Genomic DNA, 24,870 nt, shown 5'->3' on the forward strand with positions numbered 1-24,870 from the left:
CAACCGAAACGTTTGCACCCTCATAATATCCTGAAATTTAAAAATAAATAAATAAAAAGTGCCGCTTTTGAGGAAAAAAAAAGAAGGGAAGCTTGCTTAAGTCATGCTCGCGTGGATGCATTTAAATTCGTACAGTCTACTGTATTTTTTCAGACATGCCTTGGGTATTTTGTGTCTGATGCTGCTACGTCCCCATGATTTTCTCACACCCAGCCCAGCAGCACTGACCGACGCCTCTCTTCCCAATGCTTTTGTGCGTCTGAGCGAGCGTCTTCTACACATGCATGGGAAAGATGCTGCCTTTCAGCATTTCTAGCTGCATCAATGCAGGAGAGAGGAAACTCCACCTGCACCTTCTTAGGGTGCGAGTTTTAAATTAACGTAAGACTAACCTGGGGGAACAGAGGTATTTAACATGAGTTTTACATGGTGGCCTGAGAGCCCTTCCCAGGAAATAAAGACCCAAAGACGTAGCTGGAAGCCATCCTTATGTGCTGAGGTGAACAAGTGACCCCAGGCTGTGAGGTGCAATACGGCCAAGGGGTGTGGGCAAGGGTGACGGCCCATCACGCAGAGAAGAGAGGAGGGTAAGGGCCAGTTTAGCAAGGTTTGTGAGCACAGATTTCCCTCAGCTTCAATTTTCTCTCCTTCATAATAAGAACGTCACTTTTCTTTTGGTAGAAGGAGAGTGTCTTTCACGTGGAAGTTTTATCTCCTACTTTTAAGAAATAGAATGAAGTTCAGAGTGCTCTTCTTGCAACTACTATTATTTTTTTTCAAGTGCCTTTAATTCAAAATAAGCCAGAGCAGCATATTTTGGGGAGGCATGTTCTTAACTCTTTCACCAGCAGATAAATAGAAGAAGCAAAGCCAGAAGCAGACCTTGCAGCTGATGCAGCCTCACCTCCCTGTTTTAAATAAAGGGAAAACAAGCTTAGAGACTGGGGACCCATCCCTAAAGTCACACTGTTAGGTACAAACAGCAGATCTTTTAACGGTGCCTCTCCCAGCCTGTATTCCACGGCGCTGCTGTGATCCATGAAGCCCATAATTCAAGGGATGAACCACACTCTGATTTTACAGCAGTGAGCTCAAGCTTAATTTCAAATGATAACATGAGGATGTGTAGTGAAGATTCAAGGAGTTTCTACGGTGGAAAGGACAGTCGGATTGCTGATTTGTTAAACTTGACTTAGTGGATACAGTTAGCTTTGAGGCAACTTTATTTTGTAGCCACTATTTTTGGTATGAAACAAGACCAATGGCTTCACGTTTGCAACCTGGGATCAGATTTTATCAATCCATTTAAATGTCCCTGGAACAAGGACATCGAAATACTGACTCCCAAAATCCTCCCACACATTTTATGTAATAAGCCCATAAAATTGATTTATAATAAAGAGATATCCTATGTTTGCTTGGAAAAGTGGGCTTGGATTATGTTGAGCCTTCTAAGTGGAGCTCTCCAGACACTAAAAATGTTGGTTTCAGAATTAACGTGCTTAGCACACTTTATTCCAAAGGTCATCTCATAGTTAATTTTGGCCAAGTCCTTCTCCACAGTGCTACAAATTTCAAATAGAGAATTTAGGACTGCAATAAAATATGTAAGAATTATTAATGTAATAAATGTTCTGATGGAAATACTAGAGTTTGGAATATGATCTATAGCATTCAGAATGAGGTTGAGTAATATTCTGCTGCAATAATATCATGAATCTATTTTACTTCCTGTATCAAGGTCTGTGATTGGGTTCAACAGTGATCAATACAGGAGGAGATGGTGCAATTTGTTTTTAGATGGCACATAAAAAAGGTAAAACTTATGCTCATAATTTGGCAAGCAGGAAAATTTTAAAATCTACATCTAAATAAGAATGTTAAGTACTAAAGGGTCATTCTAATGAAAAAATATATATATATATATTTGAAGTTGTTTATTCTCCATGTTTAAAGTAAACCATCTATAAATTAAAGTAGAAAGACTTTGTCCATTTGGTGTTAAATTAATCATTGCAATGTGTTCTCATGCCTTAGGTCATGGTTTCCCTCACCTGAAACAAAACCTTCCAAATTTTCTATAACTTAGTATTCTAGTAGTCATTTTTAAATCAGTGAATAACATCAAATAAAAATACACAAACTGCTAGCTTAAAATTCATGAAAATTCTTTACTTCTTAAAATGACTGGAAAAGCATTTTGGTATCAAGCCAAAGCAAAGCAGATGTGATTTAACTGGAAAAACCTGAAGTTTCACATCTAAAGACCTGGGTTTGACTCCAGCCCACTAGTTGTAGGTGCTTTGGTAAATCACTGAGCCTCTTTTTTTTTTCTCATGTGGAAAAGAGATGACAACCCCGCAAGATAATTACAGGTATTAAATTAACAGAGTAGGCAAATGTTTTTAGCGGAAGACCTGGCACAGAAATGATATTCAAAAAAAGTGCTTTAAAAATATTTCATTTTTATTTTGACTCAAAATGATCCTTCCACACTGTGCAAAAATGCACCCCACCCCAGGTTAGAAGAGTGCTGACGGGCGCGTATCAACAGCGCTGCAGAAATGCTTGTATTATAATTCCGAATTCCCTTTAGGCAGGCAGTCTCACATCATTACGTGTAATTGCTTTAGAGAAGAAGTGACAAGGATGCCATGCTCACTCGTGATTCTGCGAAGGAATAAATAAGTGAGCAAAATGAAAGAGCTCTGTCTTTGCTGGCCCACCCTCTCCTGCACCCACAGGCCAGTCCCGGGACCGTTTTGTCCTTAAACACTTACAGGACGCCTTGAAGACAGGTGACACCCAGTGGAGACGGTTAGTTGGTTTACTGAGCCGGCTTTTCTGTTTCTCAAGTTTATTCCCCTCTTCCTTTGTCCTAGTCAAAGAGCCGTTTTGGGGGAGATGATATCTGATAATGGAAGAAAAAGGGTCAAATGGATAAAACAAGGTTGTCCCGAGTTAGAGAATTGCATTGAAAGACTGAGCTGTATGTCATTTGCTAGTTTAAAAATTGCATGCTCGTTCTGGATAGAAGTCTGTATTATTGCAGTTTCGGAGTTACAGACGTTCTGGAACAAAATAGGTGAAATTCCTCAGCTCTGGCAGAAAAACCCTAAGTGCTAGAACTCCTTTTCTGTCAACAGCTAGAGGTTATGCTTGAAAGAGTGGCTCTAAACCAAGGTGGCCAGTCAGTCCTATGCTCAGTGCAATCAGAGTCATCTCCAAGCCCTTCCGCTGTTGACCCCGGAGGCTGGTCACCTGAGGACGCCGCGTCTTCTCTGGTGCGTCCCCTGAGGCTGGTCACCTGAGAACGCCGTGTCTTCTCTGGTGCGTCCCCTGAGGCTGGTCACCTGAGGACGCCGCCGGGTCTTCTCTGGTGCGTCCCCTGAGGCTGGTCACCTGAGGACGCCACCGGGTCTTCTCTGGTGCGTCCCCTGAGGCTGGTCACCTGAGAACGCCGTGTCTTCTCTGGTGCGTCCCCTGAAGCTGGTCACCTGAGGACGCCTCGTCCTCTCTGGTGCGTCCCCTGAGGCTGGTCACCTGAGGAAGCCGCATCCTCTCTGGCGCGTCCCCTGAGGCTGGTCACCTGAGGACACCGTGTCTTCTCTGGCGCGTCCCCTGAGGCTGGTCACCTGAGGACGCCGCCGGGTCTTCTCTGGTGCGTCCCCTGAGGCTGGTCACCTGAGGAAGCCGCGTCCTCTCTGGCGCGTCCCCTGAGGCTGGTCACCTGAGGAAGCCGCATCCTCTCTGGCGCGTCCCCTGAGGCTGGTCACCTGAGGACGCCGCGTCCTCTCTGGCGCGTCCCCTGAGGCTGGTCACCTGAGGACGCCGTGTCCTCTCTGGTGCGTCCCCTGAGGCTGGTCACCTGAGGACGCCGCCGGGTCTTCTCTGGTGCGTCCCCTGAGGCTGGTCACCTGAGGAAGCCGCGTCCTCTCTGGCGCGTCCCCTGAGGCTGGTCACCTGAGGACGCCGCGTCCTCTCTGGCGCGTCCCCTGAGGCTGGTCACCTGAGGACGCCGCGTCCTCTCTGGCGCGTCCCCTGAGGCTGGTCACCTGAGGACGCCGCGTCCTCTCTGGCGCGTCCCCTGAGGCTGGTCACCTGAGGACGCCGTGTCCTCTCTGGTGCGTCCCCTGAGGCTGGTCACCTGAGGACGCCGCGTCCTCTCTGGTGCGTCCCCTGAGGCTGGTCACCTGAGGACGCCGCGTCTTCTCTGGCGCGTCCCCTGAGGCTGGTCACCTGAGGACGCCGCGTCCTCTCTGGCGCGTGGATCTGTGGGTTGACTCAGCCCGGGCCCAGCAGCCTGAGTTATGGGATCACCAGCAGATTCCCTTCCCTTGCGATGGGAGGGTACGTTGGCCTCAGTGTGTTCTCTTGTATAGGAGGGAAATGATTTTATGTGTGTTCAAGAATTACTTACAAATGGCTCTGTTTGGTTATTAAGTCATTTTGTTACATGAATCATTAGTTTGAACAATAACTTCTGGGAGAGAAATATTCGATGCACACTATTAATCTTATACTTTTATGGACACTTTTATTATGTTTATTAATTTATTTATATGAACTCATATACCTATTTCAATTATCTCATGGTCAATAGAAATGCACACTGACCTTTAGAATATTGAGTATGATTAGTGCACTTTGTCCATGTGTGTGTGTTTGTGTGTGTTTATGTGTGTGTGTGCGCGTATGTATGTGTGTGTGTTGACCACCCACAGGCTCAAATCAGCCTTTTCAGGAGGCAGGTTCCCTATATCACCCCTGATTGTAAGGGTCTGGGAGGGCAGACTTACTGTTAGTGTGTGTTTGAGATCAACATGCTTCTGAGATACGAAAGGTTTTCAGGCAATATATGAAATTCAATGCAATATAAAATGAAATAATTTTACATGACTACTGTTAACGTTTATCAGGTGCCTATGATGTGCCAAGCGTGGCACTTGGAGTTCGTGCTGTCATCTCTTGCTGTGACATCTGTCCTACCAGGCAGGCCTGCCTCTCGGCTTTTTCAGGAAGGAACACTTAGCTTAAGGATCTTGCCCTGGGCCACACAGCTGGAAGGTGCTCAGGGCCAGGCATCAAGCTACACCCCTGTGACTCCAGGGCTGCTGTTTTTTTCTCTACATAGCACACTAAGGACAAAAGAGGAAAAGAGTATGAAATGGAGCAAAAGAAAATAAACTGATTATCCCCAGGTATAGCCAAGGCAAAGAAGAAAACAAAGTGTGCGTGATCCTGTGAATGTCTGAAAACAAACATTTAAGGTCATCCGTAGACAAAAATGTTTTTCTGGAACTTAAACCTAGTTTACTTCCTGGTTATCTTAAGATATATCAGAAAACATATGTATTTGATTAAGAGATGCAGGTGTTAATCAAATGATTCCTTCCTATGTCTCTGTATGTCATAAATGATAAGATACTACGGCCAAAACAGGAGACTCTCACTGTGTCCTTGGGCAGGGAGGACGGCAGGTGGCAGGCTGGGACAGTGACCCGGATGATTTACTTGGGATGACCACATGGTGCTGAGAGAGAACTCACTCGCAGGAGCAGGAATAACAGAGGTTAGCCTCAGACAGATGATAAGTCTTCACAAAGCGGAAACATCACTGTCTTAGGCAGCTCTGGCTTCCATAACAAAACAGCACAGACAGAGCAGCTGCAAGTGTACATGTGTATTTCTCCCAGTCCTGGAGACCAGAAGTGCGTGGTCAAGGTGCCCGCAGATTCCATGCCTGGGGAGGGCCGCTTCCTGGTTTGCAGACGCCGCCTTCTCACTGTGTCCTCACCTGGTGCAGAGAGCTCTGGCCTTTTCCTCCTTTTATGAGGTCACGGGGTCTCCACCCTCATGACCTCATCTAACGATCATCACCTCCCGAAAGCCCCACTTTCCAATACCATCCCAGGGATCAAGCTACACCCCTGTAACTCCATAGCTGATATTTAGGGACAAAAGAGGAAACCAGTATAAAATTGAGCAGAAGAAAATAAACTGATTATCCCAGGTATAGCTAAGTCAAAGAAGAAAATGTGTGCTCTTGAGAATGTCTGAAAACAAGCATTTAAAGTCATCCATAGAAATAAATGGTTTCTGGAAGTTAAGCCTAGTTTACTTCCTGGTGTCTTAAGATATATCAGAAAATATATGTATTTGATTAAGAGAGGCGGGTGTTAATCAAACAATTCCTTCCTACACAAACATCCAACCCATAGCAACCACCTCCTCTTAGGTGTTTGGTCTTTTCACCCAGGGCTCTTTATTTGTTCGTGAACAGACAAACAAACAAAGTAGCAGCCTCAGCCTCACATTATGGGGTCCTTATTCTGGAGGCGGCATGCAGTGATAATATGGGTGCTAGGCTAAGACGTAGCTAACATTGTCATTCCCGCTGGGAGAAGGGAGTGGTGCATGTACGCAGACCGGGTCAGTGAAGACCCAGAGGTGCTACAGACCCTTATGCAAGGAGAAAAGGGGCCACTAGGAAAGAACGTGGAGACATGGCCATTGAAGAACAATAGGGCAAGCCAGGAGAACGCCACCGCATCTCTTTCCACAGAGGTGTTTTGTGGGAGACAGTGTTTGTCAAGTTTCAGAAACACAGGTCCCGAGCCAGATCCTGAAAGCCCTAGACTCCTATGCATTAAGAATCTTCCAGGCAGATTGATTTTAACTTTATTGATTTTTCTATGCTTACACCCTAAAGAGGTAAAGTGTTGTATATATTCATTATCTTCTAGGATGTAAAAAAATTCTCTTTTAATTTTTTTTCTACAATCTTTTTCAACTTTGAAGGATGATCTTTGGTGTGAAGTGCCCTGAGGACTGTAGTGCATCTTCATTGGAGATTTGTTTCATCTCTTTAAAAACCTTAGTCACCTTTTATTTACTCTGAAGAGTAAAGTCAGGATGAAGGACATGGGCTTTGGGGTCAGCAAGGTGGGATCTCATCCCACTCTCTGCGCCTCCTGGCTGTATGAACAGGAAAATCCAATCTCCTTGACTCAATTGTATGATCTGTAAAATGGGGTTAATGAGGTCTAACATCTGTAGTATTATGATACTTTTCGGAAGTACTTAATACAGTGGTTGACACATGGTAATCATTTAATTAGTAATGTTATTATATTGCCTTGTATCATGGTTCACTGCACAATATTTTTAGGAGTAACCATTATTTTTACTTTGTTATAATAATGACAATAATAACTATGATGGCATTATCTATTTAAGAATTGTTGATTTCAATGGCAGCTGCTTAGAAAACAATAACTTCTGCTCACCTATTGATAGTCTGTTAATCTACCACATAATATAAAATATTTCCTATGATTTATTCAGTGAAGGTGGTATTTTTGGTGATTCAATTTGCAACAACTTAACATGGATCATATGCAATGTTAATCCATTGCATATGGATTAACAAAGTGAAGCTCACCATAATACATTCCGCTTTTGATAATTCTGAAGACAGTTCAGGATGGTAGAATGTCTCAAAATCTTCACTGAAAACATTAGTGAGCACTGATACCTGGCATTGTCTAGAGATAGGCACATCCCACACTGGTGCCTACTGTGCACGTTTGTGCCTTCACTCTCTTGGGAATATCTCCAATAGTTTTGTGGACTGAAATTCAACGCTCATATTATGCAGAAAGCTGGCTGATTGGACGTAAGTTAAACATAACTCACATTATAAATACTTTATGTATAAGTGCCAGCACCCTTGAGGTCAAACAACCTGAGTTATTCAAGTTAAAATTAACTTCTGAACCAAGTGTGTACGTACTAAGGGAACAGGCTCTTTGTGAGATACTGCAGATGGAAATGCTTTCTCTTGTGAAATGTGCATGAGCATCATGACCCTGCAGATTGTCAGACAGGTCCTTCCCTGTCATGGGGCCAAGGCCAAGTTGTGCCCAGAGACTAAGGGGAGAAGATGCTATTTCTTCAAGTGTTTTCATCCCTGCATCCTTATTAAGTAATTGTCCTATACCAAATAATGGAGTCACAAGTTTTTTGTTTGGTGCCTGGATAATTTTCAATCCACCTGTTGTGCTGCATTGTAGAGGATCTGAAGTCAGGAAGGAAGAGGGTGGAGAACAGATATCTGATGGGAATGCATGCAGAAATCTTCATTCCAGTTTATGCACACATGTATGTGCGATTGGATGGTTATCTTCTCCCCATCTCAGCCTTTCCAGATGTTAGGGTCTGAATCCTGTTCACCTAATAGCACAAGAGTCTCCTTTCATCTCCTCATACTATACATTAGTTTATACTTATTATTAATTCAGTAAATGTTTACTGAATGTCTACAATGTAGCCTATTGCTAAGTGCCCGCTTTCTAGAGGGAAAGATGGAATAAATGTTAAATAAGTAAGGTGTGGTGAGTGCTGTAATATAAGCGCTTGCAAGCGGGCCTGGGAATAAGGAGGAAAGAAAGCACTGCTTCCTCTTGGGGTGGAAAGCTTGGCAAAGGCTTTTCAAGAATGAAAGCCAGGGATTGGGGTCTGGAAGAAAGAGAGGGAGGTCTGTCTCTAGGTCTATTCTGCTTGGTGGCAAATAAATGTGTAACAATTGGTTCTTTCAGGAGAAGAGCCTGATTTATAGCCTTTCCCAATGTGCACTGTTTAGCTATTCCCACCATGGACAGTTCCGAGCTGTCAGCCTGCCGTGGCCGGACACAGGTTTGGGAAGAGATGACCAGCAACACTCTGCTCTGTCACAAATCCTGCAGACAGGTCTGTAGCAGAACATAGCCAGATGTAAAAACATAATTAGGAATGGATGAGATGTGAGTAGTTGTTATCTTTGTTTTTAATATGATTTATTTATTTTTGTGCATATAATCTAAATTTTGAGACTGGGCATTGTCTAAGCCGCTTACACTCTGCTGGAATGCTGAACAGCTCTCGTGCTCGGGTACAAGCACAGTGCTGAATTTTTCATGCTCTTTCTGACATGTGGTAGCCAGAATGTATGAGCATATTCTAAACGTTGACACACACTCCGATTTAAAGAGGGCAAGATAATAATTTGTCCTTTGGGGCAAACGCCATCAGGAGAACCTTAGGGTTCTGTCTGTGTCGCGAGTTATGGTTTAGAGTCCTTTGGTTTAAATATAATGCTCATATGCTTAAAAATCTGATGAAAACAGATGATAAATTAATCTCTTTTCTGTCAAGATCTACAAACTTATGATTGTAAGATCCCTGTTCTTAGAGAGATTTCACCCTAGATAACAAGATTAAAGGAAGATGATGAAATAGTTAGCACTTGATAAACCCCTAAAACTGCATCAACCCCTTTAAAATGATATACTTTGAAATCAGTGAAAGAGGATGATGACTTTCTTATTTTTCTTTGGGTTTCATTTAGCCTATTTTTTGTTTTGTTTTTGAATTATTTTAGTTTCTTTTCATATTGCAAAAAAATGCAACTAAAAAATGTATGGTAGTGTAACTGATCACCACAGAGAAAGGGGAGGAAATACGACCATTTCTACAAGTCGGAAGCTTGGTTGAGTGGACCTGGGTCAGGAGACACATTCTATAAAGCCAAAAGTTTCAACTTTAAGATAAAAACTTCAACTCACCTAACCTGTCTGTTGGTTAGAGGTTTAAGGTCAGATTGCGGAAAGTTTGTACAAAGCATTTGACCCTACACCTGCCAAACTTATGTCTGAACCCCTCTTTCTTCTTGAATCCGACCCACAAGTCTGCCAGCTGTTCACAAACATCTTCTGCAGGAGAGCCTCTTTGTAAAGTGAATTTGTCCTGTGTCAAATGGAAGGTACGGCACCCGCCTCTGACAAATGAGTTCTGCTCTCCAAATTCCCAGCCATCGACAGCATCAGCCCCTCACCTCCTCTTCTGTCCACCTTGCTGGTCCTCACCACCTGTGCTTCTGTTGGACTCTGGTTTTGCGCGTGCCTGCATTTTCCTGTATTGCTGTTGCCAGGCAAAAAGAATGCATCTTGACATTCATATATTTAAGATAGAGAGATTTTGGGGGGGGGGAGAGGGAAAGCTTAAACAGTACAGATCATTTTAGTCCCCAGTGACAATGAGAAGGAAAATACCAACCTCCCATTCTGAGGCTGCGCATAATGGACCATGTTGTCATTTCGCGGAACTCACTGTTAATTCCAGGGCAATTTGGCTGCAGGCAACTCTTACCTGATGAATCTTACCTTTGAAGCCTCACGCTGTTGTGAAGACTATACATCACTGAGTTCCGAAGATGTCATTCAAGCACGTCCCTCCCTCGGTTAAGCACGCCTGCAGAACAGCTGTCTTTCAGTATCTTCTACCACTTGAAATAAAAATCGTCCTGTCATGGCCCAGTGTCAAGGCCCGCGTGGCTCCTCTCCCCTCTGACAACTGGACACACCATCTCTGTCGTGGCCCGTCTGTGCTGTGGACGCCTGTCTTATCCTGCCAACAGTACAGATATGATGGGTCTTTCAAGGCCAGGCTAATGGATCGCTGGTTTTGTGGAACCTCCCACTGCCCCGGCCTCTGGTTTCTCCTCCTCGGGCCATCTCTGGCTCAGCGGTGGCAGGAGGCATAGGTGCGCCACGGTGCTAGCGGTGCTGAGTGTGGCTCCACCTCTGCTCCCCACCCCTCTTCACACCTGCCTCAAGAAACCCCTCTGAGTCAGAAGTCGCCTTGTGTACACAGAAGTCATTGCTAGAATCTGAGAAAATGAAGATCTGGTCCAATCTGGATGAATTGGACCAGAACTGGTCCAATCTAGATCTGGTCCAATCCTGGATGAATTAAAAACAAATTGCTAGATCAAAGCTTCAGTTTATGTACAAATTCTAACTCGTGTGTTTGCCTGGATGATCAAACAGTAAGAATAGCCAACATGTATGGATCTCTTGTCCTGCATCAGGGATACTTTCAACCCTTCAGCCCCACAGTGATCTCATGAGGTGGACATACCCATTGTACAGATGATGTAATCTAAAAACAGAGGCAAAGGACATAGACAAGGTCCCACAGGCAGCAAATAGCAAAGGATTCAAACTTAGATAATCTGGCTGCAGAGCCCACATTCTAAACCACTCCTGTGTATCCATCTCTTATTGTACACAAAATGATACAGATGGAAGTATTTTGCAAGCTATCAAATGTCAGGCACGTGCATCACTATTGCATCTCATTTCTATTTTCTACCCCATGGCACGATGCTGACACAGAGACAGCCCCGAATAAGGCTTGGTGATTGTAGGTGTGTGGTCCAAAATGGGCAGTGTGTGAGTTGGCTTTATTCTTAAGAGTTTGGATTCTTCCATTCTGTAGGTTGTCTCTTCGCTCTAATGATAGTTTCTTTGGCTGAGCAGAAACTTTTTAGTTTGATCAGATCCCATTTGTTTATTTTTGTTGCTGCGGTGATTGCTTTGGGGGTCTTCTTCAAAAATTCTTTGCCCAGGTCAATGTCAGAAAGGGTTTTCCCAATATCTTCTTCCATGATTTTTAGGGTTTCATGTCTTAGGTTTAAGTCTGTTATCCATCTTGAGTGGATTTTTGTGAGAGGTAAGAGGTAGGGATCCTGATTCATTCTTCTGCATGTAGATATCCAGTTTTCCCAGCACCATTTATTGAAGATAGATTCTTGTCCCCAATGTATATTTTTGTCTGCTTTATCAAAGATTAGGTTACCATATGCAGATGGTTTCATCTCTGGAATCTCAGACCAATTCCAAACACCAATGCTTCTGTTCTTATGCCAGTATCAGGCTGATTTAATTATTATTGTTTTATAGCTCAGCTTGAAGTCAGGAAGACTGATGCCTCCCAGTTTGCTCTTTTTACTTAAGATTGCTTTGGCTATACACGGTTTTATCTGGTTCCATACAAAGCGAGGAATTATTTTTTCTAGATCTCTGAAGAATGATGGTAGTATTTTGATGGGGATTGCATTAATTATGTAGATGACTTTAGGTAATACTAACATTTTAATGATATTGATCCTACCAATCCATGAACAAGGTATGTTTTTCCATATGTTTACATCTTCTACAATTTATTTTTTTAGTGTTTTGTAGTTCTCCTTGTATAAGTCTTTCATATCTTTTGTTATATATATTCCTAGATATTTAATTTTCTTTGGGGCTATAGTAAAAGGAATTGCATTTTTGATTTGAGCTTTGCCTTGATGGTTCTTGGCATATATTATATTTACTCTCTACACTTCCAATAAAGGTCTGATAATAAGAATCTATCTAGAACTCAAAAGATTTAACAAGAAAAATAAAAAAAGAAACCATCAAGGAATGGGCAATGGAAATGAACAGAAACTTTTCCAAAGAAGACAGAATAATGGCCAGCAAACATATAAAAAACGCTCAACATCTCTAATCATTAGAGAAATGCAAATCGAAACCACAATGAGATATCATCTAACCCCAGTGAGACTGGCCTGTATCAAGAAACCCCAAAGCAATAAATGCTGGCGAGGATGTGGAGAGACACTCCTACACTGCTGGTGGGACTGAAAATTAGTGCAAACTTTGTGGAAAAGAATTTGGAGATACCTCAAACAGCTAAAAATAGAAATACCATTCAACCCAGCAATAGCATTATTAGGCATCTACCCAAAAGAGCATAAGACATTCTATTATAAAGACATCTGCACTCAAATGTTTATGGCAGCACAATTCACCATTGCAAGGACATGGAAACAACCCAAGTGCCCATCAATTCATGACTGGATAATTAAAATTCTGTATATGTTTACAATGGAGTATTACTCAATTCTAAGAAATGACAGTGAGCTAACACTGCTTATATTATCCTGGATTGAGCTTAAGCCTATTATCCAAAGTGAGGTGACACAAGATCAGAAAAATGGGCTCCACATGTACTCACCATCTCATTGGTACTGACTGATTATCACTATGGTGCTCAAAGGGCAGTGGGGTTCACCAGAGATTCAGGGGGTGGGGGGATAGACCCACATCTGAGGGATGTGACAAACAGTGTAGAGGGGAAGGGCATACCTCTAACCTTTGCTAAGTAAAAGCAAAGTTATAAAATCTAATCAAAATGTTATAAAAAATACATTTATCAGGTGTCAAGCAGGTGGGGGGAGGAGATGGGTATATATACACACACACACACACACACACACACACACACACACACACACACATTACAAGTGCGTTGTGCATCGTCGGGGGCATGGACATGCTTGAAATTCTGACTTGAGGGGGGAGGGAAGATAATAGCAATGTATATAACCTTAACATTTGTACCCCCTTATGCTGAATTAAAAAAATACTTGGGATTCTTGCAGTTCTTTTGGATTGCTCAGTGGAGATACTCTTCATTGGAACTTCCATTTTCATATTTTGGATTTTTATGACATTATTTCCCTAAAGAAGTTGGAGTTTTAAAGTCCGCCTGGGAATGTATTTTATGCTGTATGATTTCACTCCCTAGGTCTATTTCATGAGAGAAATTCAAGATATTTACTACTATTTTTCACTGGGGTGTTAAGGGAATTGATGTTATAGAGTCTGATGTAGGCTTATTTGTTGATAGAAACAGCATTATTTGTCTGTTGCCCACTTTGTCATGTCTCCACCACTTTTCTCCTATGGTGGGAGATCCCCAAAAGACCAATTAATGTTTTGTTCCTTTTGGCAAAGACCAAAAAAAATACACTATATATATTTAGGGTTATCCCAGGGATGGCTGATAAAGAGAATGACCCATTGACCTTGGCTAATTGGATGCTTCCGCTTGTGTGTTTCAGAGATTTGGAAACTAAACAGCCTTTCTCATAATGATAAAATGATTCCAACGTTGAGACAGTTATCTGTGTGTCTAAATGAAAAATTTCATTAGAGTAGTGGGTAGTTAACTAGATCACAGAGCCCAAAATCAAAATTTGCTTCTCTATAACAATAACTACATAATTTATCAACAAGGTGATCATCTCTGCAATTTAGTAGTTTTTATTATCAATTTCTCAACAGGCTTTGGGAATAAATATAATAATTTCACTTTGCTGGGCTTCCCTGCTGTGTAATAGCATACAATTTTGCTTTGTAGGAATAATTTCCTGGATCTGTAACAAGTAACATTTTAAGGATTTATGTACTATTTATGTAAATTGTTCTGAAATAATTAGATTAATATTTAGATCATCAGAACTAATTTCCAGTAGATACAACAGCTCCATGTTAAATTAGATGACAATGCTCTAAAGACCTACAAGTATTTTAGGAGAATGTACTATATATCTGGTCATTTCTACCATATGAAAGTTGCAACTTTTTATGCATTATGTGGTAGGACAAAAGTGGAATTATTAATTGAAATAACAAAACATGAGGCATTCAGCTTTCTGAATCCTGCAAAACCATTACATCTGAGAAGTATGCTCAGAAAATTGATGAGATGCACCAAAAACTGCAATGCCTGTGGCTGGCATTGGTCGACAGAAAGGGCCCAACTCTTCTCCAGGACGAAGCCTGACCACACGTTGCACAACCAACGCTTCCAAAGTTGAACAAATTGGGCTACCAAGTTTTGCCTCATCCGCCACCTTCATCTGACTTCTTGCCAACCCACTACCACTTCTTCAAGCATCTCAACTACTTTTTGCAGGGAAAATGCTTCCACAATCAGCAGGATACAGAAAATGCTTTCCAAGAGTTCCTCAAATCCTAAAGCACGGATTTTTTTCGCTGCAGGAATAAATGAACTTTTTTCTTGTTGGCAAAGCTGTGTTGATTGTAATGGTTCTCATTTTGATTAATAGAGATGTGTTTGAGCCTGGTTATAATGATTTAAAATTTGTGGTCTAAATCTGCAATTACTTTTGCCGCAACCTAATAATATTGTTAGCATCCCTGTCTATATGTGTGTGTGTGTGTGTGTGTGTATCTATATCTATCTATCTATCTATCTATCTATCTAGATAGATAGATAGATAGATAGATAGATAGATAGATATACATATATATTTTTTATTTCAGAATATTATGGGGGTACAAATGTTTAAATTACATATATTGCCTTTGCCCCACTTGGGTCAGAGCTTCAAGCGTGTCTAACCCCCAGACGGTGCACATCACACCCATTAGGTGTGAATATACCATCCCTCTCCCCCTCCCACCTGCCTGACATTGGATGAATGTTATTCCTACATGTGCATGTAAGTGTTGATCAGTTAATACCAATTTGCTGGTGAGTACATGTGGTGCTTGTTTTTCCATTCTTGAGATACCTCACTTAGTAGAATGGGCTCCAGCTCCATCTGGGATAATATAAGAGGTGCTAGATCACCACTGTTATTTGTGGTTGAATAGAATTCCATGGTGTGTGTGTGTGTGTGTGTGTGTGTGTGTGTGTGTGTGTGTATGTATAATTCATATATATATATATATCACATTTTGTTAATCTCCTCATGTACTGATGGGCACTTGGGTTGTTTCCACATCTTTGCAATTGTGAACTGTGCTGCTATAAACATTCAAGTGCAGACGTCTTTTCTATAGAAAGTTAGCATTATTATAATCAGTATTAAATACCATTGTGCTGACTCTTTGTGTGCTGGGTATTTCAAGGTGAGAATTATTTTTCCTGCTCCCAATCCAAAATTTCTCTTTACAGGGTGCATTTGATATATTTGCCACTAATCAACAATGGAATATTGTCCCTCCCCTCAACAAAAACAAAGAAAAAAACATTTGCACAGAAAGTACAGAATGAGTTTAAAGCAGATTTTTGTTTGTAGTTTTCTTTGTTTTTGTTTGAATGTTCGTCTAAATTCTATTCAGTGTGCTACATTACCATCCCAGGTTATTTTTCCCATCAGTGTTTGTTAAATAGTGTCATTCTTGTCTCATCAAGAGAATTTGTTACAATAACAAAAAAGCAGAACAGAGAAGCTCTGTTTAAGGGGTTTGAAACATATCTGGCAGCGTGCTCTCTTGCCTGGGGCTTCTCTCCTGGTCAGCTCCTGTTCTGCCCTAGGCATTATCCCTGGCAGCTCCCACTTTCCTAAACCTGGGGCTCTCACCCCCTCTGCTCCCTGCTGCTTCCTTGCCCAGCTCTGTAACCAGGCAGAGTCCTTCTGATTTCCTGTCTAAATCTTACCCTGGCAATTTACACCACATACTTACCACCATGTCCGATGATGTGCAGTAAGATCTCAAATTTTTGTTAGTAAATTGCTGTGGGAGGTTGGGTAGATGGAAATGTCCTCAAAATATCACTCACCCAAAAGTCTCTTCCTCTGCCTCCCACAGTTTCCAAAGCCCACTATTTAAAGTCTATTTCTTTGAGGTTTAAAGATGTTTCTGTCCTTCTTAGAGCTTAATATATATTTTAAATGAATAAATGAATTTTTGCAAAGCATTTATGGAACCCACCCTTTAAAAAAGAGCATGCTATTTTATATCACAGTGGGCCAGACCCATTAAATTAAAATTTCTTCCACCTAGTAGGATAAATTAGTCAAAATATTTTAAGATTCCATAAATAGATCTAATGTATCTTCATGGTGACTTTTAAGAACATAATGCTGTCATGGAAGGAGCATTTTGCTTTGGGCATTTCATTTTTAGTTAAACTCTGATTTATGTGTATATATATATATTTGAACTTTAAAGGAAACTTTTCAGAGAAGCTATTGCATGTCCATTTGTATAGACCAAGAAAGTTTTAATGTGCTTTTATGGTATAGACGTAGAAAAGATGATAATATTTATGGTCATTATCCTATTCAGCTAATGTATTACTGTTGTTGTCATTACCTAACATGATTCTTAAAGAGAATTATAAGTTTGGACAGTTTCCGGTACTCTTTGTGTTGTAAAATGCAATGTTTTTGTCCCCAGCTTGGAAAGGTGAGTAGCTAAGGTGGGAGTTTAGGGATGGGGGCAGGGATATGGGGCTATCCCTGTATCATTTACAAATAACAGCTTGGGTTTCATGCCAGTAGTTACAATTGTCCAGGGAGGGTGAGGAAAATGAGGAAGGAGAAAGGGCTGAGGAGGAAACTCTAGGGATTGTTGGTCTTTGTGAGGCAGACACAGGAACAGGAGCCTGATGAAGGAAGAATAAAAGGAAACAGATGAGATGCACAGAATAGTATCGGGAAAGTCAAGGAAAGAGAGAAACAAAACCAGGGAATGGTGCAAATGCCAAGTGCCCAGAAGATCAATCACATAACAATGGGAAGGAAGCAGGTGGATTTGGCAACAGTGAGTAAAAGGCAAATTCAAATATTGAGCCAAAATAATATTTTTCTTTATGAAACCCCTCCTGGGCACTCTTCAGTGTTCTTTTTAGCCTCTTCTCTTGATGTTGCAAACTTCCTTTCTCTGTTCACTGGTGTATTTATGTTGTATACCATTTTCTTGGGACTTAATTTCAAGCTGGTAGGACCCAATTTAAGGTGCATGGTTTCCAAAATAATATTGAAGAGAATATCCAATTTTCAGAAACACCTCACTTTTTGTTTATTTATTTATATTTTAAATTATCAAAAGTAAAGTACTTAAATAGTTCCCTGGTCTCTGAATGTGCTGTTGTTTAATGGCCGTACGTGCGAATGTTTAGCCTTCTGTAGACGGTCCTGGGTACATGTAGGGTTGCCATTTATGGTCAGTTTTAATGTGGCCATCATGAGCAAGAGTGTCGGAGAGAAAAAGTAATCGAACTGCAACAGGACTTCAGTGTGCTATAATCTGTCAGCCCTCCAGCCAGTTTACGAGTAAGGTGCAAACAGTCAGCTTAGAGCACATGTTTGTACGGCCAAAGTGAAAAGTTGAAGTCATGCAAGGAGCAGACACTCAACCACGGTGTAGCAGCAGCGGAAGCCTGGCGCCGTGATTATTTGACTTACTTAAACTCGCTTTCCCGTCTTTAACTGGTTAAATATCCCGAGGCCTAATGAAAGGAGATACTCACACACCTACAGCGGGGAGGATCTTCCTGTAGGAGTTGCATTTACTTCTTTTTTTTTTTTTTATTTCAACATATTATGGGGGTACAGATTTTAAGGTTTCAATAAATGCCCTTCCCCCCTCCCCCCACAAGTCTGAGTCTCCAGCATGACCATCCCTCAGATGGTGCGCATATCACTCGTTATGTATGTATATACCCGCCCCCTCCCCCCTCCCCAATACCCTATTACTGTAGTACCTATGTGTCCACTTAGGTGCTACTCAGTTAATACCAGTTTGCTGGAGAATATATCTGGTGCTTGTTTTTCCATTCTTGGGATACTTCACTTAGTAATATGGGTTCCAGCTCTAACCAGGAAAATATAAGGTGTGCTATATCACCGTTGTTTCTTAGAGCTGAATAGTACTCCATGGTATACATATACCACATTTTATTAATCCATTCTTGGATTGATGGGCACTTACTTCTTTAGTAGCCAAATGCCAGGGCCAGAGTGTCTGTTTTCATAAAATCACATTGTCATGACATTTTTTATAAAAGCCTACAGGCATTTTTTTTTTCCTAATCAGGACACAACTTGCGATGTTGTTCTTGCCTGTGGCAGAGATTCAGGCTTGTTTTACTACAATTACTTCTTTTTTTTTATTTTAATAGGAAGATTTATTTACTTACTTACTATACACAGAGTCGACATTTTTATGTAAGAAATAAAATAAATAAACAAAACAAAATAAAATAGCATACATCAAAAAAAAAAATGTCCTGAGGACAATTCTGTAGGTGTCTTGTTTTGGGGAATGTATCATAAGGCTTAGGAACGATTCCAAATATAAATCATGTTATTAACAACAACAACAAAAAAGAATAAAATTAACCAACAAACAAAAACCATACAACCCTAGGCTGCCAGCAGATGACGTTAGGACAGGAAGAGAAGGAAGAAGAACAGAAATTTAAACCATTAAGTATTTTATCCAAAAGCAATCACGGCAGTCTTAGCACCAAAATGAGAAGTGTCCTCCAGTTTTGAGCTAGCTTCCTGTTTCTAAATGGTTTTCGTTCGTGGAGGGAGGTCAGACACAAAAGATATCCTAGGCTGGGCGCCGGTGGCTCACGCCTGTAATCCTAGCACTTTGGGAGGCCGAGGCGGGCGGATCGCTCAAGGTCAGGAGTTCGAAACCAGCCTGAGCGAGACCCCGTCTCTACCAAAAATAGAAAGAAATTAATTGACCAACTAAAAATATATATACAAAAAAAATTAGCCGGGCATGGTGGCGCATGCCTGTAGTCCCAGCTACTCGGGAGGCTGAGGCAGCAGGATCCCTTGAGCCCAGGAGTTTGAGGTTGCTGTGAGCTAGGCTGACGCCACGGCACTCACTCTAGCCTGGGCAACAAAGTGAGACTCTGTCTCAAAAAAAAAAAAAAAAAAAAAAAAAGATATCCTCTTATCACTGCCTGGCAGCTACGCCAGTCTGGCCAGCAGACCTCCCCAGCCCGGGACCACTGACATTTACAAGTTCCTTGAACATACGTGGTCCTCAATTCATACCTGGTGCACAAGCTGTATCCCCTTTCTGAAATAACATGTTGTCTACTCTTTACTTAGGTAGTAACAACATATTCACTTCAAAAATTATTTTTAATTGACAAATAAAAACTATGTATATTGCACAGCATGAAACATGTATACATTGTCCAAAGGATAAGTAAAGCTAATTAACAGATGCATCACCTCATACACTTTTCATTTCTTATGACGAGAACACTTAAAAATCTCTCAACAAGTTTCAAGAATACTATACATTGCTGTGAACTGTATCACCATGCTGTACCATAGATCTCTTGAATCTGCTCCTCTGATGTCACTGAAGTTTTGTATCCTTTGACCAATGTCTCCTAACCCCACTGCACCCATCCCAGCCCTGGCAACAACCATGCTACGCATTGCCTCCGTGCGTTTCCTGCTGCACGTCCCACATGCAGACGGAGCCGTGCAGTGCTGGCCTTGCTGTGCCCAGATTATTTCACTTAAGTTATTATCCTTCAGGCTCACCCTTGTTGCAATTGAAAGTTTCCTTCTTTTTTTTAAGGCTGAATAGTTTTCCATGGTATATAATACACACACACACACACACACACACACACACATACATGTTGAGTATTCCTAACCTAAAATTCCAAAGTCAAAAATGCTCCCAAATCCAAAACTTTTTGAGCACTGTCATGACACTCAAAGGAAATAGGATTTCAGATTTTTGGATTACTGATGATCACCTGGTAAACGTGATGCAAATATTCCAAAAATCTGAAAAAAAATTTCAGCCTGACACTAAATATTCATCTTTTTGAACTCTACTACAAATTATCGCATCATTTTATAAACCGCTGTATCCCCATTAAGCCTAAACATTGGTGAACAGTGTCACTTCAGGTGAGTCCACACAAACTGCAGTTCACATGCATTTCAGGCAGACTGAAGGCAGTTGCTAAGATACTTTAGAGGAAGGAACACCGTGGTGGTATCTAGATGAAGGGGTGCTAACACTGTTTCCTGAACACGCCTTCTGCTCTCACAGAAAAGAGACATCATTGCAGGGATTCCTGCCTCACTAGAAAGACTCACAGACTGGCCCCTTCACAGCAGTGACGTGTGCTTCTCACTTCAGTGGTCTGGGTTCAGACCCTGTTTTTCACATGACAGCAGTGGGCTGTCACTGGCAAAATGAGACTTGTCAGTTCCAGGTGCAAGAGCCAGTACTGACTGCTAACACGGACCCCGCCAGGGTGTTGGGCGCGCGTCTGGGAGCAAGGACGGAAATTAATATATAATTCAATCTATCGGATGCGTGTGGGCCATCAAGCTTGTGTGACTCCCACGTTCCCCCGAAAATAAGGCAGGATCTTATATTTATTTTTCCTCATGAAGACACCCTAGGGCTTATTTTCAGGGGATGTGTTATCTTTTTAAAGTATGGTAAAACAATCTACATTCATTCAAATATTTAAAAGTAAAATGGCAGCCACAGCTTTCCTTCTCCCCGCTGGGGACACACAATACCTAAAGCGGGGCGTCCCCTCCTCACTGCACTGAGGAGACTTCCCCTCAAAGCCTCAGCTCGCAGCACGCACAGGGGGGCCGGGACCGACAGGGGGAGCCCACCTTGTGGGTGGGGCTGCCGCACCTTTCCGTGACCCCTGGGATGGCAGCTGTCAGATGGGGCGGATGAGAAGGGCTGCTCGTCCTCTTTCCCGCTCCGCCATGAAGTGCATGGGCTGTGCGGACGCGCTGCGTAGCCACGCCCGTCACTAGGGCTTATTTTCGGGGTAGCGCTTACATTGCACAGATGCTTGGAAATCCTGCCAGGGCTTATTTTATGGGTAGGTCTTTTTTTAGGGGAAACACGGTACTTAGGCATGAGTCACGCTGGGGACCCTGGTGTGATGGCAGTAGGATGTGTCTGGGCCTTCCCTGGAGTCGTTATGCTCCACAGGGAGCTTCTGCAGTCACTGCTGCTTGCTCTCTGAAAACTGGCCCTTCCCAAGCTGTGCGGTCCAAGGAGGAATGACCAGTCTAGAGGCACCATTACCTCCCCCTTTTCAAACCATCCCTAACTTACCCACTTGGTATTATTCACATGTGACAACACACAAATACGAAAACTCTATTTTTTAAATACGAAAAGCCTATTTTTTAAAAAAATTCACGCATTGAGAAAAAACACATTGACGTTGAAAAATGTGACCTTATGGTGTTTTCAATGGATAAAGTGTATGCACAGAGGAGAAAAGCCTAACATTGATGAATGAGTCTTAATTGAGTGCTATTTTCTAACAGAACGAATTTGTAAGTGCTTTTTATTGGGTTTTAATATAATTTGAGTGTTATTAATAGTGAGTGCCAAGAGTGCTAATTATACTCTCAAGCAGTTACACGAAGGGGGAGGCTTCAGTCTTCAGTGATACTCGTTTATTCATTCAACAAATATTTACCGCGTGCCAACCCACCGTGTGCTGGCCTGGCACAGTTCTCGGTTCCGGGATACAGCAGAGAACAAAAGAAAGTCTTTGTGCTCAGGAACTCTGTGCCCCGGCATGTCAGGGAAGGCATGGGAAACAAGTCAACATGCATTAATAGTGCGTCAGATGTAGAATATCAGTGGAACAGGCAGGGGGTGTGGGGCTGGAGGAGGTCACGCTAGTGTCTTCTGTATAGTGGTCAGTAAAGACTTCATTAATTCAGCGACATTGGAGGAGACATTTGGAATGAGTGAGGGGCCGGCTATGCAGGTTACGTGGAGGAAGAGTGTGCCAGAAAGAGGGGTCATAACATGCAAAGTCACTGAGGCACCATGTGCTTGGTGAGTTCCAGGGATACCATGGAGGGTGATGGCTGAAGCCTCTTGAATGACAGGCAAATGGAAGACAGAGCTGACATGTGTTGTGGGGTGAGGACCAGGTCGTGTATGGGCTCATGAACAAAGGTGAGGACTCTGGCTTTGCTCCAGCTGATCCAGGAATCCTCTGGAACATTCAGAACAAAAGGGTATTATTACTTGGGATACTTTGAGGCCTGGATGAAGGCCATGTTCCTCCAGAGAGGATCTGTGTTTGCTTGGGCCAGTTCTTAGGAATGTCCTTCAACTTCCTTTCTCCACTTGAGATCTGTAGGGCCACGTGGGTTCCATGAATTTGGGCAGTGAACCGTGTGAAAGCTGACTTAAGGTGACAAATTCTCGGTGGTGATTTCTTCTTCCATGCAGCACCAAGGTTGAAAATGGCAAGGTTTTTGGTTTTTTTTCTTTATTTATGAGCTATTTTTCCACAATGGGCTTATCTCTTGTCAGCTCTTTTACTGTGCTTTGGGGTCTTATCTTTTAACATATATTTTAATGTGTATCATTTTATATACATGCCATGTATTGTATCTAATATATATAATACCATGTTTCCCTGAAAATAAGTTCTACCCATAAAATAAGCCCTAGCAGGATTTCTAAGCATTTGTGCAATAGAAGCCCGACCCCAAAAATAAGCCCTAGTGATGGGCGTGGCTACGCAGCGCATCTGCACAACCCCTGCATTTTGTCGCGGAAAGACAAGCAGCCCTTCTCATCTGCCCCAGGAGAGCTCTATGGCTCCACATGAGAGATTGGGGCCAATGGTTCTAAAGGAAACAGAGTCGCAAGAAATTCAGGATGGAATTTGGGGCTTGGAGAGTTACGATGATATTCCAGAAGAAGATGACTTAACTATGTTTGAATAAATGTAGATTGTTGTACCATGCTTAAAAAAAAAAAAACACATCCCCTGAAAATAAGCCCTAGGGTGTCTTCCTGAGGAAAAATAAATATAAGACCCTGTCTTATTTTCGGGGAATATATCTTGATCTCTGTATATGTATAAGTGTAGACTTTCCATTTTGGGTGGCTAATCAATGGAAAAACTGAATTCTACCAATGTATTTAAAGGGGCATATCCTGAGCCAGTATGAGCAACCACTATCCAAAGAGCATCGTCTCAAGTGAACCTGAGAAAGTGGTCCCAAGGCAGCCAGGTTATCGTTTGGTTTTATACATTCATGGAGACAAAAATTACAGGTAAAATAACAAATCAGCACATGAAAAGTATCTATTGGTTTGGCCCCAAAAGGCGGGACATCTCGATGGGGGGGGCGGGGGGCTTATAAGTCAAAGGTGGGTTTTAGGGGTTCTTTAGTTGGCAGCTGGCTGGAAGAGTTAAGCTTTGTCTAAAGACTTAGAGTTAGTAAGTAGGAAGCAACGCTTGAGCAGGTTGGAAAGTAAGCCACATCAGATGGGGTTAATAATAAAAAAAAAAAACAGTGTTTAATGAGATTTTGTGGTTTGTAAGGTATGAGTCATCAGGCCTCTTAGAAAGGAGTCTGGGCAAGAGAAAAAGGCTCAGAGCTCAGTGCTCGGGCTCTAGACTTCACCTACTGTGTTCTATGTCCTTGAGTAGGTCTCTCAAAGGGGAAGTTCCGGGTGACCGTGGTTTGCAGATTCCATGAGGGAGAAGTCTGATTTGTAGGATTGCAGCTCTCACTTCATTTTTGCCAGGGATTCATTCAGTGCTTGTGTTTCTTGCTTACCTGAGTCTGAATTAGTTTACACAGATTGCCCACGTCCTGATTAAAATGAGCTCTACTAAGAATAGAACGATGGTTGGATTGAACAAGGGGATGGGCAGAGGTATAAACTACCCAGTGGAATGTCAGGACACACGGATTCCTGAGAACCAGAGGTGGCAGAGTAGCTGGAACACTGAATGATTAGCAGGGAAATTCTTGATCTCAAATCTTTCCATTGAGCCTGGAGCCTGTTGGAATTCCTGGCTTCCTCTCTACAAGTAAAATATGAATTTGAAATTCCTTCATGACTATGAACACAGGCATTCTCTTAGAAATGGTGTAACGATGGCCTCTTGAGAGATGAGAAGCGTTTCCTACCAGAGGTATACATCATGATTTTTAAAATAATTTTCTGAGTTTCATACACTCCTTTCTTTGTGTGCTGAAATAAATAAGTTTACCCAAGAGACCAAGTTATAACTTTAAGTGACTCCACATCCTGTCAGATAAAAACCACTTAATAATAAAGAGGAAATATGTGGGTTTTGAGAAGAACCAAGTTTTTATTACTGCATCTAAACTCTACTCGGTTTGAAGTTGTTACATGAGGTGGTGAATGAAATGCCCCAAATGGGGATTCCGGGTTCTATTGTTAGCGACTCAGTGTTTCTCCATCTAGGGAAGGAAGGCTGCGGGTAATTGCCGTCAGGACCAGCCCGATTTGCTTAGGGATTAATGAGTCGCACAGAAGGAGCCGAACGGAGAGTCTGCAAGAAACAATTTACTCCAGGAAAGCTTTTCCCTGTTCACATTAAATGTGCATTTTCAGAACCCTGCTCTGT

At 42.1% G+C, this 24,870-nt stretch overlaps 1 protein-coding gene and 1 long non-coding RNA gene across 3 annotated transcripts in view; one reads left to right on the forward strand and one right to left on the reverse strand.

The window, feature by feature from the left end:
- CSMD1 (CUB and Sushi multiple domains 1) overlaps window positions 1-24,870 on the forward strand; it is a 1,569,742-nt gene that overhangs the window by 1,091,686 nt on the left and 453,186 nt on the right. The gene's annotated exons all lie outside the window — the stretch shown is intronic.
- Window positions 2,584-5,636, reverse strand: LOC142864128 (uncharacterized). Its single transcript, XR_012914702.1, has 3 exons — window positions 5,550-5,636; window positions 2,781-2,911; window positions 2,584-2,670 (listed from the first exon to the last, which is right to left on the reverse strand). It is a non-coding gene; the product is annotated as an uncharacterized LOC142864128 (long non-coding RNA).

This window comes from Microcebus murinus, chromosome 24, assembly GCF_040939455.1.
Source record: "Microcebus murinus isolate Inina chromosome 24, M.murinus_Inina_mat1.0, whole genome shotgun sequence".
Lineage (NCBI taxonomy): Eukaryota > Metazoa > Chordata > Mammalia > Primates > Cheirogaleidae > Microcebus > Microcebus murinus.